Source organism: Pseudophryne corroboree, chromosome 3 (assembly GCF_028390025.1).
Source record: "Pseudophryne corroboree isolate aPseCor3 chromosome 3, aPseCor3.hap2, whole genome shotgun sequence".
NCBI lineage: Eukaryota > Metazoa > Chordata > Amphibia > Anura > Myobatrachidae > Pseudophryne > Pseudophryne corroboree.
The window spans coordinates 30,457,226-30,478,123 of record NC_086446.1 but is presented as its reverse complement, the minus strand read 5'-3'; the positions used below and the strand labels follow the sequence as shown (position 1 = coordinate 30,478,123).

General features: G+C 50.7%; 1 protein-coding gene across 2 annotated transcripts in view; it reads left to right on the top strand.

Moving 5' to 3' along the window:
• The first annotated feature begins 7,815 nt into the window (after positions 1 to 7,815).
• The window catches only part of LOC135054591 (zinc finger protein 271-like), a 76,194-nt gene continuing 63,111 nt past the window's right edge, over positions 7,816 to 20,898 (top strand). For both annotated transcript variants that reach the window (XM_063957760.1, XM_063957759.1), the window contains exon 1: positions 7,816 to 7,886. The gene's annotated coding sequence lies outside the window, so the exon portion shown is untranslated. The remainder of the gene's footprint in view (positions 7,887 to 20,898) is intronic.

Here is a 20,898-nt window from a genome sequence, read left to right as displayed (position 1 = left end):
ATAGTCTTAACTGTAATTGTTATTAATGCTACCTGAATATATTGTACATATTGTAGTTACGGTTTTACATGTATGTTTAGTGTGTATGTAATAAAGGTGCTCTTGTACCTTGCTATTGCGTGCTTACTGCTGTGATCCCAGAACCCATAGCGACCCCGGGGCCCCGTGCAGAGCTGTGAATGCTGCCTTTCTCAAGGCAGAGATGAGCAATAGGCGAAAATAATGCAAAGATCAACCCAGGGTCCTCACAAGCATTTTGGGTGTAGAACAGTGTAACATGACACCACAGACCTCTTCCTCCATATAATAATAACAGTAAACCACAGGTCACTCGCCCAGTATAATAGAAATAACAGGACACCACAGGCTGCTCCTCGTGTATAATAATAATAATAACAGGACCCCACAGTAGGGATGGCCATCGATGATTCTAAATCCTTGATGGTCTATGACCGATGGTAACTACTTTTACCATCGATGCGGGAGAACCAGATGGTTTTCCGCCATAGATGGTAAAGAGCTATAAAATATTTATTATTATTTTTTCTCTAGGGTGTCAGGTACACGTAGCATAGCTCCACCCCCGGACACCCATGAAGCCACGCCCCCGGGCTCTGATTGGCCCGCGTCTAGCTCAATACTATAGTAATGGGGACTCTTGATGGGAAAAACCATCGATGGTTCCCTTACAGATGGTTGCCCACCACTGAGGTTATCCACCGATGGTACCATCGATGGATAACCCACCGATGGCCATCCCTACCCCACAGGCTGCTCTCACTGTATAAAAATAATAATAAAAACAACAGGACACTACATACCCCTATCCCCGTATAATAACAACAACAAGAAACCACAGGACGCTCCAATTGTATTATAATAATAATAATTATAGGAGGGCACCACAGGCTGCTCCCCCTGTATTATAATAATAACAGGACAACACAGGCTGCTCCCCCTGTATACTAATAACAGGACACCACAGGCTGCTTCCCCTGTAAAATAATAGGACACCACAGGCCACTCCTCCAGTATAATAATAATCATAATAACAACAAGAAACCATAGGTCACTTACCCCATATTATAATAATAACAGGACACCACAGGCTACTCCTCCAGTAAAATATTGACAAGCTAACACAGGCCACTCCCCCTGTATAACACTAATAACACAACACCACAGGCAGCTCCCCCTGTATAATATTACTATTTACAGTACACACATTCCACTCCACCTGTAAAATACTTATAAGAGGACACCACATGCCACTCCCCCAATATAATAATACTAATTAAAAACCATTGGTCACTCCCCCTGTATAATAATAACAGGAAACCACATGCCATTCCTCTGTATATTAATAATAAATAATAGCAGGACACCACAGGACACTCCCCCTGTATAATATAATGATAACAGGACGCCACAGGCTGCTCCCCCTGTATAATAATAATAATAATAATAATAATAATAATAATAACAACAACAGGAAACAAAATGCCATCCCCCTGTATAATAATAAATAATAGCAGGACACCACAGGCTGCTCCCCCTGTATAATAAGGAGATTTATGGTAAGAAGTTAACTTTGTTAAATCTCTTTCTGTGAGGTACACTGGATTTCACAGGGAATAACATCGGGGTGTAGAGTAGGATCTTGATCCGAGGCACCAACAGGCTAAAAGCTTTGACTGTTCCCAAGATGCTCAGCGCCGCCTCCTCTATAACCCCGCCTCAATGCCAGTGAGCTCAGTTTTGTTAACCAGTCCAGTGCAGTAGCAGGTAAAAGAGACGACAACGGTTAGTAGCCACAGATAACCACATTCTCACGACAGGAGAAGGTATCAGCGGCTAATGCCATACCAACCCAAAGAAGCTAAGTGCGTCAGGGTGGGCGCCCTGTGGAATCCAGTGTACCTCGCAGAAAGAGATTTAACTATGGTAAGTCTTACCATAAATCTCCTTTTCTGCAGCGGGAATAACATCAGGGATGTCCTAAAGCAGTTCCCTATGGGAGGGGACGCACTGTAGCGGGCACAAGAACCCAGCGTCCAAAGGAAGCATCCTGGGAGGCAGAAGTATCGAAGGCATAGAACCTTATGAATGTGTTCACTGAGGACCATGTAGCCACCTTGCACAATTGTTCAAGGGTCCCACCACGGCGGGTCGCCCAAGAAGGTCCAACAGACCGAGTAAAATGGGCTTTGATGGTAGCAGGAGCTGGAAGTCCAGCCTGTACATAAGCATGTGCAATCACCATTCTAATCCAACGGGCCAAGGTCTGATTGTTAGCAGGCCAGCCACGTTTGTGAAAACCAAACAGTACAAAGAGAGAATCAGACTTCCTAACGGAGGCTGTCCTCTTCATGTAGATACGGAGAGGCTAGACCACATCCAAAAACCGCTCTTTGGAGGGCACATCAGGATAGACAAAGGCCAGAACCACAATCTCCAGGTTAAGGTGGAAAGAAGACACCACCTTTGGTAGATAACCAGGGCATGGTCTAAGAACTGCCCGATCACGGTGAAAAATCAGATAGGGGGACCTATAAGACAAGGCACCCAAGTCTGAGACCAGTCTAGCAGAGGCAATAGCCAGCAGAAACAAGACATTAAGAGAAAGCCACTTAAGGTCCGCAGATTCAAGAGGTTCAAACAGAGACTTCTGTAAGGCCTCCAGAACCACCGACAAATCCCAAGGAGCCACAGGCGGGACACAGGGAAGATGAATCCGCAAAACACCCTGAGTGAATGTATGAACATCAGGCAGAGTCGCAATTTTTCTCTGAAACCATACCGACAAGGCAGAAATATGAACCTTGAGGGAGGCCAGAGGAAAGCCTAAGTCCAGGCCCTGTTGGAGGAAGGCCAAAGTTTGGCCGTACTAAACTTGTAAACGTCATGATTGTTAGATGCGCACCAAGCAAAGTAAGAATTCCAGACCCTATGGTAAATCCGAGCAGAAGCCGGCTTACGGGCCTTCAACATAGTCTGAATGACAGCCTCAGAAAATCCTTTGGCCCTCAGTATGGAAGCTTCAAGAGCCACGCCGTCAAAGCCAGCCGGGCCAAATCCTGGTAGGCACAAGGGCCCTGAACGAGGCGATCTGGTCGATGTGGAAGCAGAAGAGGACGCTCTAACAAGAGACCCTGTAGGTCTGAGAACCAATGCCGTCTGGGCCATGCTGGAGCGATCAGAAGTAGGATTCCTCCTTCTTGCTTGAACTTCCTTATTACCCTGGGCAGGAGTGACACCGGAGGGAACACGTACGGCAGCCGAAATTTCCATGGAATTGCCAGTGCGTCCACGAACGCTGCTTGAAAATCCCTTGTTCTTGCTCCGAAGACCGGAACCTTGTGATTGTGTCGAGATGCCATCAGGTCTACATCTGGTAGTCCCCACTTGTCCAACAGGAGTTGAAATACATCTGGATGAAAACTCCACTCTCCGGCGTGTACGTCCTGATGACTGAGGAAGTCCGCTTCCCAGTTGAGGACCCCCGGAATGAACACTGCCGATAGGGCTGGCAGATGGCGTTCTGCCCATTGAAGAATTTATGACATTTCCAACATCACCATGCGGCTTCGAGTGCCACCTTGATGATTTATGTATGCCACCGTGGTGGCGTTGTCATACTGTACTTGAACAGGCCTGTTTTGTACCATATGCTGGGCCAGTTTCAGAGCATTGAACACTACCCGCAATTCCAGAATGTTTATTGGGAGGAGAGACTCCTTCCTGGTCCAGCGACCCTGAAGAGAGTGTTGCTCCAACACCGCGCCCCAACCCCTCAAACTGGCATCTGTCGTCAGAAGGACCCAGTTGGTGATCCAGAAGGGACGACCCCTGCTCAATCGTTGGTCCTGTAGCCACCAGGTCAGTGACAGATGAACCTCCGGAGACAAAAAGATCATTTGATTCCTGATCCGGCGAGGCAGGCCGCCCCACTTGGCAAGAATCAGTTTCTGCAGAGGGTGGGAATTAAATTGAGCGTACTCCACCATGTCGAAAGCCGACACCATGAGGCCTAGTACTGGCATCGCCGAGTGTATCGACACATGCGGACGAGAGAGGAAGCAACGTATCTTGTCCTGAAGCTTGAGGACTTTCTCCTTTGACAAAAACAACCTCTGGTTGTCTGTGTCAATAATGCCCCCAGATGCACCATGCTCTGAGCAGGGACCAGGGATGATTTCTTCCAGTTGATGAGCCACCCGTTGGCTTGTAGAAACTGGACCGTCAGATCCAAATGACAGAGGAGAACTTCTGGGGAATTGGCCAGGATCAGCAAATCGACCAGATACAGCAGGATCCTGATGCCCCGACGGTGGAGTGAAGCCGTCATAACTGCCATGACCTTGGTGAAGATTCTCTGAGCCGTGGTCAGTCCAAGCGGTAAGGCCCTGAATTGGTAATGGAGGTTGCCAATAGCAAATCGCAGGTATTGCTGATGTGACATGGCAATAGGGATATGCAGGTAAGCATACTGTATATCCAGGGATACCATATAGTCTCCTGGCTCCAAAGCCAGAACAATAGAGCAAAGGGTTTCCATACGAAACTTGGAGACCCTCACAAACTTGTTCAAAGATTTTAGGTTGAGAATGGGCCGGGAGGAACCATTCAGTTTGGGGACTAGGAACAGCGTTGAATAGTACCCCCTGCCCCTCTGAGCCAGAGGCATCGGCACTATCACTCCTGTGTCCAGGAGGGATTGTACCATTACACGGAGAGATGTCGCCTTCACCTGATCCGAAGGGGTGTCCGTCAGGCAAATGCGAGGAGGGGGACGTGTCTTGAAGGATATAGCGTATCTGTGAGTGACAACTTCCCGTACCCAACCATACCTGGGTAAACTGTAGAAGTCGGCCTCCCACCCTGGGATCCCCCAGGGGGAGGCCCGCCCCATCATGCCGCAGGCTTGTCTGATTTGGAAGCAGGCTGACGGGCAGCCCAGGCACGTTTAGGCTTGGGCTTAGTGGTTTTGGAAGTGCAAGACTGTTTCGGGTATGCCTGGCCCTTTGCTTTACCTGGAGGGCGAAAGGAACGAAAGGAAGTACTCTTAGCCTTCGGGGCTGAAGTAGTATTAGGTAGACATGCAGACTTAGCAGACGTTAAGTCAGCGACAATCTTGTTGAGATCCTCACCAAAAAGGATGTTCCCTTTAAATGGGAGCACCTTCAGGGTTTTCTTAGAGTCCAGGTCCACAGACCAGAACCGCAACCAGAATGGAAGTCGTAGAGGTCTTGGCCGCCAGAACACCAGCATCTGAAGCTGCCTCTTTAATGTAATGAGAGGCTGTGACAATATAGGAAAGACATTGTCTAGCATTTTCAGGAAAATTGGACGGCAGCTCAGCCTCCACCTCCTGAGCCCATGCCTCAATAGCTTCAGCAACCCAAGTAGCCTAAATGGTGGGCCTATGCACAGCTCCTGCAAGTGTATAGATAGCCTTTAAGCAACCCTCCACAAGCTTATCCATCGGTTCCTCGAGGGGAGGGACGGTAGTGACAGGCAGCGCAGATGACACCACCAGCCGAGCGATTTGCGAGTCCACCGGCGGTGGCGTTTCCCAAATTTTACTCAACTCTGCCGCAAGGGGATAATGAGCTAGCACCTTCTTGTGCAGGGTGAATTTCTTTCCTGGGTTCTCCCAGGATTCCTGACGTATGTCAACCAAGTGGTCAGAATGAGTCAAAACCAATTTAGTAACCTTCTGACGTTTGAATCTATCTGATTTCTTAGAGGTAGCAACAGGCTCTGGATCATCAATTTGAAGAATGAGCCTCTTCTAAGAGGTCAGGAACATCCGCCTGTGAAACAGACTCCCCATCAGAAATGTCAGGATCAGTGTCTGTGGGGTCAGTATACACGCCATCTTCATCGGAAGAGGTATCCGTAACATGCGTGAATTGAGAGGAAGTGAGGGAAACAGAAAGATGCAGCGCCAGGCAGGAACATTTACTCTAAATGGCGCCCACGGGCTGGGGGGAGGTGATACAGGTCAGAGCCTTATTCCCTAGCTGGATTTCACCTTTGGGTGCTGCGGGCCTTAATAAAACGGATTATTAGGTAATCTGACCTGTGCCCCTGCCCTGGTGGTCTAGTGGGGTCCATGTACTGCCACAGTGTCCACGCCACCGCGCGCGGTCCGCCTCCTGGGGGACCCTTTTACCTCCTCCCTGAATGCGGCCACGCGATCCCTGAGAACTGCGGTGAGTGTGTGTGCCCTGGGTGAAGAACCGGAGCCTCTGCTGTAAGTACCTGGCAACCAGGGACGCGGGAGTATACAGCACCGCTGGGAGGTGATGGAGCTGCAGCAGGAGATGTCAGAATGACATCTAGCACTAGAGTGCCTCTGATGCAGCCCTTGAAGTCTTCTATCTTCTTTACTATAGCTCTTCTTAGAGCTGCTGGAGCAGCCCTGCCTATTAGTGTCCTGCCTGCAGGCACCAACTTACAAACTAAGCTCCTGTGCACGGAGGCGGGGTTATAGAGGAGGCGGCGCTGAGCATCTTGGGAACATTCAACGCTTTTAGCGTGTTGGTGCCTCGGATCAAGATCCTACTCTACACCCCGATGTTATTCCCTGTGACAGTGCAGAAATAATGATAACAGGAAGCCACAGGTTGATCCCCCTGTATAATAATGGGATCTGGTCAGGATCCCAGCAGTGAAAATACTGCCACCGGAATCCCGATACTGCTTGAAATGTCAGCGCCTCCATCCCTGCTAGGTACACAATCCCGTCGCTAGAATCCCAGCCACCGGGATTCCAATTGTGTGTGGAAGCAGCCACAGACTGCTTCTCCTATAAAATAATAGGCCACCACAGGGCACTCCTCCTATTTACTATTACCAGGATACCACAGGCCACTCCCCCTGTATAATACTAATTATAGGACACCATAGGCCGCTCCCCCTGTATAATAATAATAGGATACCACAGGCTGCTCCCCCTGTATTATAATAATAACAGGACACCACAGTCTGCTCCCCCTGAATAATAACAGGACACCACAGGCTGCTCCTCCTGTATAATATTACCAGGACACCACAGGCCACTCCACCTGTATAACACTAATAACAGGACATCACAGGCTGCTTCCCCTGTATAATAATGATAACAGGACACCACAGGTCGCTCCCACTGTATAATAATAATAGTAAGACACTACGGACTGCTCCCACTGAATAACAACAGGACACCACAGGCCACTCCCTCTGTATAATACTAATAACAGGACACCACAGGCTGCTTTCCCCGTATAATAATGATAACAGGACACCACTGGCCGCTTCCACTGTATTATAAAAACAGGACACCACAGGTCGCCCCTCCTGTATAAGAATAATAACAGGACACCACAGGCTGCTCCCCCTGTATAATAATAATAACAGGACATCAAAGGCTGCTCCCCCTGTAAAATAATAATAACAATAACAGGACGCCACTGGCTGCTCCCTCTGTATAATAACAATAATAATAATAATAATAACAGGACACCAGAGGCTGCTCCCCCTGTATAATAATAATAACAGGACACCAGAGGCTGCTCCCCCTGTATAATAATTATAATAATAATAGTAACAGGACACCACCGGCTGCTCCTCCTGCACAATCAACTGATGTCTTTAGCCTCCTACATATCAGTCACCGGATATCCGCTTTACAATCCTCATAGGGCAGGCAGATCAGGCGGCTGCGGCACTGGAAGAGCTGTGGTACGCACATCCCGGAAGTACGCTGGAACGCACATACAGGAAGTGATATGGAACGCAGATCAATTTTGTGTGGTGGAACTCAAGAAAAGCGGAAGGAACGTACCGGAAGTGGGATGTGTAATTTCCTCTGTTTAAGAACAGACGTTGTGTGGCCGGGGGTGAGTATCTCTGTAGATGTGTAATGAGAGAGATGTGATGTAATGAGGCATAGGGGGCAATGAGGCAGGTGTGAGGGCGGGGCAATGAGGCAGGTGTGAGGGGCGGGGCTATGAGGCAGGTGTGAGGGTGGGGCAATGAGGCAGGTGTGAGGGGCGGGGCTATGAGGGTGTGACCCCCCACAGTGTGTGTGTGTGTGTATATATATATATATATATATATAAAAAATACCACAGACCCCCACTCCCAATCACCGTACCTGCAGTATATATTCCCAGTGTGGCAGCAGCATGTATACCCTCTCGTGCTCACCATGCCCACAGTATATATTTCCACTCACTCCCACTGTGCCCGCAGTTTGTATTCCCTGTCATGCCCACCGTGCCCGCAGTATATTTCCCCCTCTCGCACCCAGCTCTCACCGTGCCCGCTGTATACATACCCTCCATCATGACCCGCTCCACTAGGTACAAAATGCTCTGTTTCTGGACTTCCCTCTTAATTTATTATTGCCATCACCTGTGAAGAAACAGCTTTCTTATCATTTAACTAGTTCAATACAGGTGATGGAAATCATAAATTAAGAGGGAAGTTCAGAAATAGAGCATTTTGTACCTAGTGGGGCGGGTCATGATGGAGGGTCTGTGTATATATTCCCCCTCACACCCAACTCTCACCGTGCCCACAGTATATATTCCCCCTCACACCCAGCTCTCGCCGTGCCCGCAGTATATATTCCCCCTCACACCCAACTCTCACCGTGCCCACAGTATATATTCCCCCTCACACCCAGCTCTCACCGTGCCTGCAGTATATATTCCTCCTCACACCCAGATCTCACTGTGCCGCAGTATATATTCCCCCTCACACCCAGCTCTCACTGTGCCCGCAGTATATATTCCCCCCTCACACCCAGCTCTCACTGTGCCTGCATTATATATTCCCCCTCACACCCAGCTCTAACCGTGCCTGCATTATATATACCCCCTCACACCCAGCTCTCACTGTGCCCCAGTATATATTCCCCCTCTTACACCCAGCTCTTGCCGTGCCCGCAGTATATATTCCCCTTCACACCCAGCTCTCACTGTGCCCGCAGTATATATTCCCCTCACACCCAGCTCTCACTGTGCCCGCAGTATATATTCCCTCTCACACCCCGCTCTCACCGTGCCCGCAGTATATATTCCCCCTCACACCCAGCTCTCACCGTGCCCACAGTATATATTCCCCCTCACACCCAGCTCTCGCCGTGCCTGCAGTATATATTCCTCCTCACACCCAGATCTCACTGTGCCGCAGTATATATTCCCCCTCACACCCAGCTCTCACTGTGCCCGCAGTATATATTCCCCCCTCACACCCAGCTCTCACTGTGCCTGCATTATATATTCCCCCTCACACCCAGCTCTAACCGTGCCTGCATTATATATACCCCCTCACACCCAGCTCTCACTGTGCCCCAGTATATTTCTCTATCGTCCTAAGTGGATGCTGGGGTTCCTGAAAGGACCATGGGGAATAGCGGCTCCGCAGGAGACAGGGCACAAAAGTAAAGCTTTTACAGGTCAGGTGGTGTGTACTGGCTCCTCCCCCTATGACCCTCCTCCAGACTCCAGTTAGATTTTTGTGCCCGGCCGAGAAGGGTGCAATTCTAGGTGGCTCTCATAAAGAGCTGCTTAGAGAGTTTAGCTTAGGTTTTTTATTTTACAGTGATTCCTGCTGGCAACAGGATCACTGCAACGAGGGACAGAGGGGAGAAGAAGTGAACTCACCTGCGTGCAGGATGGATTGGCTTCTTGGCTACTGGACATGAAGCTCCAGAGGGACGATCACAGGTACAGCCTGGATGGTCACCGGAGCCACGCCGCCGGCCCCCTCACAGATGCTGAAGCAAGAAGAGGTCCAGAATCGGCGGCTGAAGACTCCTGCAGTCTTCTTAAGGTAGCGCACAGCACTGCAGCTGTGCGCCATTTTCCTCTCAGCACACTTCACACGGCAGTCACTGAGGGTGCAGGGCGCTGGGGGGGGGCGCCCTGGGAGGCAAATGAAAACCTTTAAAAAGGCTAAAAATACCTCACATATAGCCCCAGAGGCTATATGGAGATATTTACCCCTGCCTAAATGTACTAAATAGCGGGAGACGAGCCCACCGAAAAAGGGGCGGGGCCTATCTCCTCAGCACACGGCGCCATTTTCTGTCACAGCTCCGCTGGTCAGGAAGGCTCCCAGGTCTCTCCCCTGCACTGCACTACAGAAACAGGGTATAACAGAGAGGGGGGGCAGAATAAATGGCAATATATTAATATAAAAGCAGCTATAAGGGAGCACTTAATCATAAGGCTATCCCTGTCATATATAGCGCTTTTTGGTGTGTGCTGGCAGACTCTCCCTCTGTCTCCCCAAAGGGCTAGTGGGTCCTGTCTTCGTATAGAGCATTCCCTGTGTGTCTGCTGTGTGTCGGTACGTGTGTGTCGACATGTATGAGGACGTTATTGGTGTGGAGGCGGAGCAATTGCCAAATATGAGGATGTCACCTCCTAGGGGGTCGACACCAGAATGGATGCCTTTATTTGTGGAATTACGGGATAGCGTCAACTCGCTTAAGCAGTCGTTTGCCGACATGAGGCGGCCGGACACTCAATTAGTGTCTGTCCAGGCGCCTCAAACACCGTCAGGGGCTGTAAAACGTCCCTTGCCTCAGTCGGTCGACACAGACCCAGACACAGGCACTGATTCCGGTGGTGAAGGTGACGAATCAACCGTATTTTCCAGTAGGGCCACACGTTATATGATTTTGGCAATAAAGGAGATGTTACATTTAGCTGATACTACAGGTACCACTAAACAGGGTATTATGTGGGGTGTGAAAAAACTACCAGTAGTTTTTACCGAATCAGAAGAATTAAATGACGTGTGTGATGAAGCGTGGGGTGCCCCGATAAAAAACTGCTAATTTCAAAGAAGTTATTGGCTTTATACCCTTTCCCGCCAGAGGTTAGGGAGCGCTGGGAAACACCTCCTAGGGTGGACAAAGCGCTAACACGCTTATCAAAACAAGTGGCGTTACCCTCTCCTGAGACGGACGCACTTAAAGATCCATCAGATAGGAGGATGGAAAATATCCAAAAAGGTATATACACACATGCAGGTGTTATACTACGACCAGCTATTGCGACTGCCTGGATGTGCAGTGCTGGGGTAGTTTGGTCAGAGTCCCTGATCGAAAATATTGATACCCTGGACAGGGACAATATTTTACTGTCGTTAGAACAAATAAAGGATGCATTTCTTTATATGCGTGATGCACAGAGAGATATCTGCACACTGGCATCACGGGTAAGTGCTATGTCCATTTCGGCCAGAAGAACTTTATGGACACGACAGTGGACAGGCGATGCGTAGAGGAGTTATTTGAGGTCGGTCTATCGGATTTGGTGGCCACGGCTACGGCCGGGAAATCCACCTTTCTACCTCAAGTCACTCCCCAACAGAAAAAGGCACCGACCTTTCAACCGCAGCCCTTTCGTTCCTTTAAAAATAAGAGAGCAAAGGGCTATTCATATCTGCCACGAGGCAGAGGACGAGGGAAGAGACAGCAACAGGCAGCTCCTTCCCAGGAACAGAAGCCCTCCCCGGCTTCTACAAAAGCCTCAGCATGACGCTGGGGCTTCGCAAGCGGACTCGGGGGCGGTAGGCGGTCGTCTCAAAAATTACAGCGCGCAGTGGGCTCACTCGCAGGTAAATCCCTGGATCCTGCAGATAATATCTCAGGGGTACAGGTTGAAATTAGAGACAGAGCCACCTCGCCGTTTCCTGAAGTCTGCTTTACCAACGTCCCCCTCAGAAAGGGAGACGGTTTTGGAAGCCATTCACAAGCTGTATTCTCAGCAGGTGATAGTCAAGGTACCTCTTCTACAACAAGGGAAGGGGTATTATTCCACTCTATTTGTGGTACCGAAGCCGGATGGCTCGGTAAGGCCTATTCTAAATCTGAAGTCCTTGAACCTATACATAAAGAAGTTCAAGTTCAAGATGGAGTCACTCAGAGCAGTGATAGCGAACCTGGAAGAAGGGGACTTTATGGTATCCTTGGACATCAAGGATGCGTATCTCCACGTTCCAATTACCCCTCACACCAGGGGTACCTCAGGTTCGTTGTACAAAACTGTCACTATCAGTTTCAGACGCTGCCGTTTGGTTTGTCCACGGCACCTCGGGTCTTTACAAAGGTAATGGCCGAGATAATATTTCTTCTTCGAAGAAAAGGCGTATTAATTATCCCATACTTGGACGATCTCCTAATAAGGGCAAGGTCCAGAGAACAGCTAGAGATGGGTTTAGCACTATCTCAAGAGGTGCTAAAGCAGCACGGATGGATTCTGAATATTCCAAAATCCCAATTAATGCCGACAACTCGTCTGCTGTTCCTGGGGATGATTCTGGACACAGTTCAGAAAAAGGTTTTTCTTCCCGAAGAAAAAGCCAAGGAGTTATCTGACCTGGTCAGGAACCTCCTAAAACCAGGAAAGGTGTCTGTACATCAATGCACAAGAGTCCTGGGAAAAAAAATGGTAGCTTCTTACGAAGCAATCCCTTTCGGCAGATTCCATGCAAAGGGATCTGTTGGACAAATGGTCAGGGTCGCATCTTCAGATGCACCTGCGGATAACCCTGTCGCCGAGGACAAGGGTATCCCTTCTGTGGTGGTTGCAGGAGGCTCATCTATTGGAGGGCCGCAGATTCGGCATGCAGGATTGGATCCTGGTGACCACGGATGCCAGCCTGAGAGGCTGGGGAGCAGTCACACAGGGAAGAAATTTCCAGGGAGTGTGGTCGAGCCTGAAAAAGTCTCTTCACATAAGCATTCTGGAACTAAGAGCAATCTACAATGCTCTAAGCCAGGCGGAACCTCTGCTTCAAGGAAGACCGGTGTTGATCCAGTCGGACAACATCACGGCAGTCGCCCATGTAAACAGACAGGGCGGCACAAGAAGCAGGAGGGCAATGGCAGAAGCTGCCAGGATCCTTCGCTGGGCGGAGAATCACGTGATAGCACTGTCAGCAGTATTCATCCCGGGCGTGGACAACTGGGAAGCAGACTTCCTCAGCAGACACGACCTTCACCCGGGAGAGTGGGGACTTCATCCAGAAGTTTTCCACATGCTATTAAACCGTTGGGTAAAACCAATGGTGGACATGATGGCGTCTCGCCTCAACAAAACACTGGACAGGTATTGCGCCAGGTCAAGAGATCCGCAGGCAATAGCTGTGGACGCGCTGGTAACACCTTGGGTGTACCAGTCGGTATATGTGTTTCCTCCTCTGCCTCTCATACCAAAGGTATTGAGGATTATACGGCAAAGAGGAGTAAGACTAGTGGCTCCGGATTGGCCAAGAAGGACTTGGTACCCGGAACTTCAAGAGATGGTCACGGACGATCCGTGGCCTCTACTTCTGAGAAGGGACCTGCTTCAGCAGGGTCCTTGTCTTTTTCAAGACTTACCGCGGCTGCGTTTGACGGCATGGCGTTGAATGCCAGATCCTAAAAGGAAAAGGCATTCCAGAAGAAGTCATTCCTACCTTGATAAAGGCAAGGAAGGAAGTCACCGCGAAGCATTATCGCCGTATTTGGCGAAAATATGTTGCGTGGTGCGAGCAGCGGAGTGCTCCGATGGAGGAATTTCAACTGGGTCGTTTTCCTACATTTCCTGCAATCAGGATTGTCTATGGGTCTCAAATTGGGATCTATTAAGGTTCAAATTTCGGCCCTATCAATATTCTTCCACAAAGAATTGGCCTCAGTCCCTGAGGTCCAGATTTTTATCAAAGGAGTACTGCATATACAGCCTCCTGTGGTGCCTAAGGTGGCACCGTGGGATCTAAATGTAGTTTTAGATTTCCTCAAATCCAATTGGTTTGAACCACTAAAGAATGTGGATTTGAAATATCTCACATGGAAAGTGACTATGTTACTGGCTCTGGCTTCGGCCGGGAGAGTATCTGAACTGGCGGCTTTGTCTTATAAAAGCCCTTATTTAAATTTCCATTCGACATAGGGCAGAGCTGCGGACGCGTCCGCATTTTCTCCCTAAGGTGGTATCAGCGTTTCACCTGAACCAGCCTATTGTAGTGCCTGCGGCTACAGACGACTTGAAGGACTCCAAGTTGTTGGACGTTGTCAGAGCCTTAAAAATATACATTTAAAGGACGGCTGGAGTCAGAAAATCTGACTCGCTGTTTATACTGTATGCACCCAACAAGTTGGGTGCACCTGCTTCTAAGCAGTCGATTGCTCGTTGGTTTTGTAACAAAATTCAACTTGTACATTCTGTGGCAGGCCTGCCACAGCCTAAATCTGTTAAGGCCCATTCCGCAAGGAAGGTGGGCTAATCTTGGGCGGCTGCCCGAGGGGTCTCGGCATTACAACTCTGCCGAGCAGCTACGTGGTCAGGGGAGAACACGTTTGTAAATTTTTACAAATTTGATACCCTGGCAAAGGAGGACCTGGAGTTCTCTCATTCGGTGCTGCAGAGTCATCCGCACTCTCCCGCCCGTTTGGGAGCTTTGGTATAATCCCCATGGTCCTTTCAGGAACCCCAGCATCCACTTAGGACGATAGAGAAAATAAGAATTTACTTACCGATAATTCTATTTCTCGGAGTCCGTAGTGGATGCTGGGCGCCCATCCCAAGTGCGGATTATCTGCAATACTTGTACATAGTTATTGTTAACTAATTCGGGTTATTGTTTAGGAAGCCATCTTTCAGAGGCTCCTCTGTTATCATACTGTTAACTGGGTTTAGATCACAAGTTGTACGGTGTGATTGGTGTGGCTGGTATGAGTCTTACCCGGGATTCAAAATCCTCCCTTATTGTGTACGCTCGTCCGGGCACAGTACCTAACTGGAGTCTGGAGGAGGGTCATAGGGGGAGGAGCCAGTACACACCACCTGACCTGTAAAAGCTTTACTTTTGTGCCCTGTCTCCTGCGGAGCCGCTATTCCCCATGGTCCTTTCAGGAACCCCAGCATCCACTACGGACTCCGAGAAATAGAATTATCGGTAAGTAAATTCTTATTATTCCCCCTCTTACACCCAGCTCTTGCCGTGCCCGCAGTATATATTCCCCTTCACACCCAGCTCTCACTGTGCCCGCAGTATATATTCCCCTCACACCCAGCTCTCACTGTGCCCGCAGTATATATTCCCTCTCACACCCAGCTCTCACCGTGCCCGCAGTATATATTCCCCCTCACACCCAGCTCTCGCCGTGCCCGCAGTATATATTCCCCCTCACACCCAACTCTCACCATGCCCACAGTATATATTCCCCCTCACACCCAGCTCTCACCGTGCCTGCAGTATATATTCCCCCTCACACCCAGCTCTCACCGTGCCTGCAGTATATATTCCCTCTCACACCCAGGTCTCACCGTGCCCGCAGTATATATTCCCCCTAACACCCAGCTCTCACTGTGCCCGCAGTATATATTCCCCCCTCACACCCAGCTCTCACTGTGCCCGCAGTATATATTCCCCCCTCACACCCAGCTCTCACTGTGCCCGCAGTATATATTCCCCTCACACCCAGCTCTCACTGTGCCCGCAGTATATATTCCCCTCACACCCAGCTCTCACTGTGCCCGCAGTATATATTCCCTCTCACACCCAGCTCTCACCGTACCCGCAGTATATATTCCCCCTCACACCCAGCTCTCACCGTGCCCACAGTATATATTCCCCCTCACACCCAGCTCTCACCGTGCCTGCAGTATATATTCCCCCTCACACCCAACTCTCACCGTGCCCGCAGTATATATTCCCCCCTCACACCCAGCTCTCACTGTGCCCGCAGTATATATTCCCCTCACACCCAGCTCTCACTGTGCCCGCAGTATATATTCCCCTCACACCCAGCTCTCACTGTGCCCGCAGTATATATTCCCTCTCACACCCAGCTTTCACCGTGCCCGCAGTATATATTCCCCCTCACACCCAGCTCTCACCGTGCCCACAGTATATATTCCCCCTCACATCCAGCTCTCACCGTGCCCACAGTATATATTCCCCCTCACACCCAACTCTCACCGTGCCCGCAGTATATATTCCCCCTCACACCCAGCTCTCACCGTGCCTGCAGTATATATTCCCCCTCACACCCAGCTCTCACCGTGCCGCAGTATATATTCTCCGCACACCCAGCTCTTGCCGTGCCCGCAGTATATATTCCCTTTCACACCCAGCTCTCACTGTGCCCGCAGTATATATTCCCCTCACACCCAGCTCTCACTGTGCCCGCAGTATATATTCCCTCTCACACCCAGCTCTCACCGTGCCGGCAGTATATATTCCCCCTCACACCCAGCTCTCACCGTGCCGGCAGTATATATTCCCCTTCACCCCCAGCTCTCACCGTGCCCACAGTATATATTCCCCCTCACATCCAGCTCTCGCCGTGCCCGCAGTATATATTCCCCCTCACACCCAACTCTCACCGTGCCCACAGTATATATTCCCCCTCACACCCAGCTCTCGCCGTGCCCGCAGTATATATTCCCCCTCACACCCAACTCTCACCGTGCCCACAGTATATATTCCCCCTCACACCCAGCTCTCACCGTCCCTGCAGTATATATTCCCCCTCACACCCAGCTCTCACCGTGCCTGCAGTATATATTCCCTCTCACACCCAGCTCTCACTGTGCCCGCAGTATATATTCCCCTCACACCCAGCTCTCACTGTGCCCGCAGTATATATTCCCCTCACACCCAGCTCTCACTGTGCCCGCAGTATATATTCCCTCTCACACCCAGCTCTCACCGTGCCCGCAGTATATATTCCCCCTCACACCCAGCTCTCACCGTGCCCGCAGTATATATTCCCCCTCACATCCAACTCTCACCGTGCCACAGTATATATTCCCCATCACACCCAACTCTCACAGTGCCGCAGTATATATTCCCCCTCACACACAGCTCTCGCCGTGCCCGCAGTATATATTCCCCCTCACACCCAACTCTCACCGTGCCACAGTATATATTCCCCATCACACCCAACTGTCACCGTGCTGCAGTATATATTCCCCCTCACACACAGCTCTCGCCGTGCCCGCAGTATATATTCCCCCTCACACCCAACGCTCACCGTGCCCGCAGTATATTTTCCCCCTCGCACTCAGCTCTCACCGTGCCCGCAGTATATATTCTCCCACACACCCAGCTCTCACCGTGCCGCAGTATATATTCCCCCTCACACACAGCTCTCGCCGTGCCCGCAGTATATATTCCCCCTCACACCCAGCTCTCACCGTGCCGCAGTATATATTCCCCCTCACACCCAACTCTCACGTGCCACAGTATATATTCCCCCTCACACCCAACTCTCACCGTGCCGCAGTATTTATTCCCCCTCACACCCAACTTTCACCGTGCCGCAGTATATATTCCCACTTACAACCAACTCTCACCGTGCCGCAGTATTTATTCCCCCTCACACCCAGCTCTCACCGTGCCCGCAGTTTTTATTCCACCTCACACCCAGCTCTCGCCGGGCCCGCAGTATATATTCCCCCTCACACCCAACTCTCACCGTGCCGCAGTATATATTCCTCCTCACACCCAGATCTCACCGTGCCTGCAGTATATTTCCCCCCCTCGCACCCAGCTCTCTCCGTGCCCGCAGTATATATTCCTCCTCACACCCAGATCTCACCGTGCCTGCAGTATATTTCCCCCCCTCGCACCCAGCTCTCACCGTGCCTGCAGTATATATTCCCCTCACACCCAGCTCTCACAGTGCCCATAGTTTATATTCCCCCTCACACCCAGCTCTCACCGTGCCCGCAGTATATATTCCTCCTCACACCCAGCTCCTGCCGTGCCCGCAGTATATATTCCTCCTCACACCCAGCTCTTACCGTGCCCGCAGTATATATTCTCCCTCACACCTAGCTCTCACCGTGCCGCAGTATATATTCCCCCTCACACACAGCTCTCGCCGTGCCCGCAGAATATATTCCCCCTCACACCCAACTCTCACCGTGCCCGCAGTATATTTTCCCCCTCGCACCCAGCTCTCACCGTGCCCGCAGTATATATTCTCCCTCACACCTAGCTCTCACCGTGCCGCAGTATATATTCCCCCTCACACACAGCTCTCACTGTGCCCGCAGTATATATTCCCCTCACAACCAGCTCTCGCCGTGCCCGCAGTATATATTCCCCCTCACACCCAACTCTCACCGTGCCCGCAGTATATTTTCCCCCTCGCACCCAGCTCTCACCGTGCCGCAGTATGTATTCCCACTTACACCCAACTCTCACCTTGCCACAGTATTTATTCCTCCTCACACCCAGATCTCACCGCGCCCGCAGTAAATTTTTCCCCCTCGCACCCAGCTCTCACCGTGCCGCAGTATATATTCTACCTCACACCCAGCTCTCACCGTGCCGCAGTATATATTCCCCCTCACACCCAGCTCTCACCGTGCCTGCAGTATATATTCCCCTCACACCCAGATCTCACCGTGCCCGCAGTATATATTCCCCCTCACACCCAGCTCTCACTGTGCCCGCAGTATATTTTCCCCCCTCGCATCCAGCTCTCACTGTATCCGCTGTATATATACTCCCTCACACCCAGCTCTCACCGTGCCGCAGTATATATTCTCCCTCACACCCAGCTTTCGCCGTGCCAGCAGTATATATTCCCCCTCACACCCAACTCTCACCGTGCCGCAGTATATATTCCCGCTCACACCCAGCTCTCAACGTGCCCACAGTATATATTCCCCCTCACACCCAACTCTCTCCGTGCCGCAGTATATATTCCCACTTACACCCAACTCTCACCTTGCCGCAGTATTTATTCCTCCTCACACCCAGATCTCACCGTGCCCGTAGTAAATTTTTCCCTCTCACACCCAGCTCTCACCGTGACCGCTGTATATATTCTACCTCACACCCAGCTCTCACCGTGCCGCAGTATATATTCCCCGTCACACCCAGCTCTCGCCGTGCCCGCAGTATATATTGCCCCTCACACCCAACTCTCACCGTGCCGCAGTATATATTCCCCCTCACACCCAACTCTCACCGTGCCGCAGTATATATTCCCTCTCACACCCAGCCCTCACCGTGCCGCAGTATATATTCCCCCTCACACCCAACTCTCACCGTGCCCACAGTATATATTCCCCCTCACACCCAGCTCTCGCCGTGCCCGCAGTATATATTCCCCCTCACACCCAACTCTCACCGTGCCCACAGTATATATTCCCCCTCACACCCAGCTCTCACCGTCCCTGCAGTATATATTCCCCCTCACACCCAGCTCTCACCGTGCCTGCAGTATATATTCCCTCTCACACCCAGCTCTCACTGTGCCCGCAGTATATATTCCCCTCACACCCAGCTCTCACTGTGCCCGCAGTATATATTCCCCTCACACCCAGCTCTCACTGTGCCCGCAGTATATATTCCCTCTCACACCCAGCTCTCACCGTGCCCGCAGTATATATTCCCCCTCACACCCAGCTCTCACCGTGCCCGCAGTATATATTCCCCCTCACATCCAACTCTCACCGTGCCACAGTATATATTCCCCATCACACCCAACTCTCACAGTGCCGCAGTATATATTCCCCCTCACACACAGCTCTCGCCGTGCCCGCAGTATATATTCCCCCTCACACCCAACTCTCACCGTGCCACAGTATATATTCCCCATCACACCCAACTGTCACCGTGCTGCAGTATATATTCCGCCTCACACACAGCTCTCGCCGTGCCCGCAGTATATATTCCCCCTCACACCCAACGCTCACCGTGCCCGCAGTATATTTTCCCCCTCGCACTCAGCTCTCACCGTGCCCGCAGTATATATTCTCCCTCACAACCAGCTCTCACCGTGCCGCAGTATATATTCCCCCTCACACACAGCTCTCGCCGTGCCCTCAGTATATATTCCCCCTCACACCCAGCTCTCACCGTGCCGCAATATATATTCCCACTTACACCCAACTCTCACCTTGCCGCAGTATTTATTCCTCCTCACACCCAGATCTCACTGTGCCTGCAGTATATATTCCCCTCACACCCAGATCTCACCATGCCCGCAGTAAATTTTTCCCCCTCGCACCCAGCTCTCACCGTACCCGCAGTATATATTCCCACTTACACCCAACTCTCACCGTGCCGCAGTATATATTCCGCCTCACACCCAACTCTCACCGTGCCGCAGTATATATTCCCCCTCACACCCAACTCTCACCGTGCCGCAATATATATTCCCACTTACACCCAACTCTCACCTTGCCGCAGTATTTATTCCTCCTCACACCCAGATCTCACTGTGCCTGCAGTATATATTCCCCTCACACCCAGATCTCACCATGCCCGCAGTAAATTTTTCCCCCTCGCACCCAGCTCTCACCGTACCCGCAGTATATATTCCCACTTACACCCAACTCTCACCGTGCCGCAGTATATATTCCGCCTCACACCCAACTCTCACCGTGCCGCAGTATATATTCCCCCTCACACCTAGCTCTCGCCGTACCTGCAGTATATTTTCCCCCTCACACCCAGCTCTCGCCGTGCCCGCAGTATATATTCCCTCTCACACCCAACTCTCACCGTGCCGCAGTATATATTCCCACTTACACCCACCTTTCACCGTGCCGCAGTATATATTCCCCCTCACACCCAGCTCTCACCGTGCCGCAGTATATATTCCCCCTCACACACAGCTCTCACCGTGCCCGCAGTATACAGGTTGAGTATCCCTTATCCAAAATGCTTGGGACCAGAGGTATTTTGGATATCGGATTTTTCCGTATTTTGGAATAATTGCATACCATAATGAGATATCATGGTGATGGGACCTAAATCTAAGCACAGAATGCATTTATGTTACATATACACCTTATACACACAGCCAGAAGATAATTTTAGCCAATAATTTTTGTAACTTTGTGCATTGAACAAAGTGTATCTACATTCACACAATTC